The sequence below is a fragment of the Bufo gargarizans genome, chromosome 4 (genome assembly GCF_014858855.1).
Source record: "Bufo gargarizans isolate SCDJY-AF-19 chromosome 4, ASM1485885v1, whole genome shotgun sequence".
Lineage (NCBI taxonomy): Eukaryota > Metazoa > Chordata > Amphibia > Anura > Bufonidae > Bufo > Bufo gargarizans.
The window spans coordinates 504,150,386-504,154,884 of record NC_058083.1 but is presented as its reverse complement, the minus strand read 5'-3'; positions in this window follow the sequence as shown (position 1 = coordinate 504,154,884).

Sequence of the window (4,499 nt, the reverse complement as noted above, 5' to 3'; positions counted from 1 at the left end):
TGGCAATGATGCAACATTTCTCTTGGCTATCCTCCACCTACCCTCTTCACAATAATAATATTTAAAGAGGGTGTATCATCTGAAAGCAGCATAATATGTAAATCAGGTTTTTATTATAAACACCTTTTTGTACATATATTTGGTGTTAGATTTTTATTTATTTTTTAGATTTTTCCCATGACTATTCTCCCCTAAAATAACACAATTCTCACCCAGCAATTAGATTGGAACTTTGAGTGCACTCGTCATTGCAAAGAAATAATAATTGTAATCCGTCCCTAGGAAGCTGTGGATAGAAATAGTGGAACCAGAAATGTTTGTGTAAGGCCATGTTCATATCTGCACTAGTTATTTCCATTGTTCAGCTTCTGACTCTGCACATAACTGAAGCCAGCGGAGCCGAACAGACCCTATGGCTAAGGCCTCATGCACACGACAGTTGTTTTTCTCGGCCTCTGTTCCGTTTTTTTTTGCGGATAGGATGGTGACCCATTCATTTCAATGGGTCAGCAAAAAAATGCTGATAGTTCATCCATTTGTGTTCCGCGTCCGTTGTCCGTGTTTCCCTTCAGCAAAAAAATAGTGCATGTCCTACTTTTTTCACATTGGCGGACAAGGATAGGCATTTATTACAAGGGATCTGTGGAAAAAAACAGATCCTCCCCAAAAACGGATGCCGCATCCGTTTTTTTGGGCGGACGCACAATTTGCGGACGCAGAAAACAACTGTCATGTGCATGAGGCCTTATACTGGAGTCCGTTTGGGTGTTAGTTTTTTTTTTGTCTGCTCTTTTTGGCAGGATCTGCAACGAAGGCCCAGAACAAAACCTCTGGCTCAGATGTGAACATGCCCTGAGCTGTAGATTTTGGTCTATTCCCTTCCCTCTGCTTCATGTTTGCAGAGTAGGCACACTCCTCCTGTTTTCACAAGGGTATAATAAGTAGAGAACCCCACAGCTAAATTTGGAATGGGACCTCACTCCAACATGATTATATTCAGCAGCAAGTTCCAAATATGAAAACCATGGGGGTAAATTGGTGTCACATGGGGATGGATAAATTTGCCTCATCCTTAAACCTACCACTTTTGTCTCGAAAAGCTACTCTAGTTTTCCAACTTCACCCTCCTACTGGAGACAGACTGCAACTTTTTTGTCACTTAAAAAAAAAAAAGTCTCATTGATAAATGTGGAGTGAAACTCATTAACACCCACTTCTCCACCTGGAGTGAGTTGTGCAAAAAGTTGCTAAACATTTCCACACAAGTGAGCCCAAAAAGTCATAAAAGCCCCCTCTTGCATTTAAAGCTAGAATTCTGGAATAAAGGCATGATAAATCAGTGCATTAATGTTTAGATACACAGTGATGTCACAGTACAGAGATAATACACACAGTGATGTCACAGTACGGGGATAATAAACACAGTGATGTTACAGTACAGGGATAATAAACACAGTGATGTCACAGTACAGAGATAATACACACAGTGATGTCACAGTACAGAGATAATAAACACAGTGATGTCACAGTACAGGGATAATTCACACAGTGATGTCACAGTACAGGGATAATTCACACAGTGATGTCACAGTACAGGGATAATAAACACAATGATGTCACAGTACAGGGATAATACACACAGTGATGTCACAGTACAGGGATAATAAGCACAGTGATGTCACAGTACAGGGATAATAAGCACAGTGATGTCACAGTACAGGGATAATAAACACAGTGATGTTACAGTACAGGGATAATAAGCACAGTGATGTCACAGTACGGGGATAATAAACACAGTGATGTCACAGTACAGGGATAATAAGCACAGTGATGTCACAGTACAGGGATAATAAACACTATGATGTCACAGTACAGGGATAATATAAACACAGTGATGTCACAGTACGGGGATAATATAAACACAGTGATGTCACAGTACGGGGATAATAAACACAGTGATGTCACAGTATAGGGATAATAAACACTATGATGTCACAGTACAGAGATAATAAACACAGTGATGTCACAGTACAGGAATAATAAACACTATGATGTCACAGTACAGGGATAATAAACACAGTGATGTCACAGTACAGGGATAATAAACACAGTGATGTCACAGTACAGGGAAAATAAACACAGTGATGTCACATTACAGGGATAATAAACACAGTGATGTCACAGTACAGGGATAATAAACACAGTGATGTCACAGTACAGGAATAATAAACACAGTGATGTCACAGTACAGGGATAATAAACACAGTGATGTCACAGTACAGGGATAATAAACACAGTGATGTCACAGTACTGGGATAATAAACACAGTGATGTCACAGTATAGGGATAATATAAACACAGTGATGTCACAGTACAGGGATAATAAACACATTGATGTCACAGTACAGGGATAATATAAGCACAGTGATGTCACAGTACAGGGATAATAAGCACAGTGATGTCACAGTATAGGGATAATATAAACACAGTGATGTCACAGTACAGGGATAATAAGCACGGTGATGTCACAGCACAGGATAATAAACAGTGATGTCACAGTACACCAATAATAGAAATTGATTTCACAGTATGTGGATAATAAACAGTGATATATATAAAAAACTAAATGGCTACACACCATTATACATACAAACAATAGAGCTTAAAAAATGGGGGTCATTCTAGATAAAAATGGTACAATACCGACTATAAATGAGTATGTATAATGGTGTGCAGTCATCTACCTGGGGCTTCTGAGCAGAGTACGTATGTAGCTGATCTCTACACTGCCCTGAATATTGTAGGCTTAAGTAAGTCCAAAGTGAGGCAGTATATTTAGTGATAGGGACCCATCTGCGGAAACCACCTTGACGCCTGGTAGATGGGCCCGACACATGTTTGAGCAAATATGTGCGCTAACAGCTTCCATTAACTCATTTATAGTCGGTATTGTACCACTTTTATTTAGCAGAAAAAGGTGGTCAGTCAGCACACCCCAATGCGCAGGAGCACGTTGCTATGGCTGAGAACAACACTGTAAGACAAAACATGCAATGCAACAGCTCTCTGCAAACCAAATAAAGTACAAAAATGCATAATAATTGCTAGTGCTATACTTATAAATTAGAGATGCTTGGCAAATCATTTTTTACAAAATTATCTGAGCCCGTCTGCCGCACGTCAAGGCGATCTCTGTAAGACGGGTTCCTAACACTAAATTCTACCTGTTATGTGCCATGACGGCTACCATACAATTCAGGGAGTGTAGGTTCCACATGCATGCTGGACATGGCACTAAAAATGACAGAAACTAAAGCAGGCCCAGCATGCATGTGGAACCTACACTCCCTGAATTGTATGGTAGCTGGACAACCCCTGCAAGTAAATTGCAAAGTAGTTGCAATTTTGATTATCATTACATGGAATATGATAGGATGACACTAACATTAAAAATGGGTTTAGTGTTTAATGCTAAATGTAACAGGGCTTCAATAGATCTAATTACATCTGAAGACGGCACATTTTGTTTCAGAAGAAGAGGCAGAATATCCGCCTTTCATATTTTGCTAAATGAGTCCACTACAGAGGAATTCATCTAACAGATCGCCAAGATGGAAAGCGCTGATTAGCTGCATTATAAGAAGCAGATGCTTGAATTATTTAAAAGAATAATTTAATATTACAAATGTCACAGTGCAAATTATTTGAAAGGTCAACACACTCAGTGCTGGTAGATTGCCATTAATATAGCGCATTCTCATTACTACTCTGATCAAGGGCTAAAACAGCACATACCGTCTAACAATGGAAATGACCAGAGAGGGACAATAGATACAGATAGATAACAAGATCCTGTCCCCGTGCATGAATTTACCAGACTTGTCTGCAGTGGGGAATTCAACTGGGTCCTCAGGATAGATCATCAGTATCCTGATAAAGGCCACTCACCCAGTTAAAGTGGTTCTCCACCTTTTTAATGAAGGTGGAGGGAAGTATACTTACCTGCTCCCCGCTACCTGGTTTTAGGTCCTTGATTCACTGATGCATTCTATGCGCTCCAGTCCTCAGTGGCATACCTTCAATGGAGGCAGACCACAAAACTGCTACAGGGCTCGGCACTAAACCCTTTCTCCTCCTTTCGAAATGAAAACACTGCAGCTGCCACTAGAGGAGCTCAGTGCAAAGAGATTATTACAGCTTCCATTGCATTCAATGATAACTGTATACATTCCTATGCACTTAGCGCCTCCCAGTGGTGGCTGCAGACAGACAGCTTTGTAATATATTATCTGAAAGGAAGCAGTTTTGAGCTGTAGGGTAGAGTTATCAATGTATTTATGTCAGTTGCTGTCACGGATGGTGTAACAGAAACAAGAAGTTACAAATAAGGATCCGACTGGTTTGATCCAAAACTAAGGAAGAAAAGGGTGACCCCTTTTTAAGCCCTGAAACTCTCCCTGTCTTCTCAGCCCATGCAAAGATCTCTATGATAGAAAATT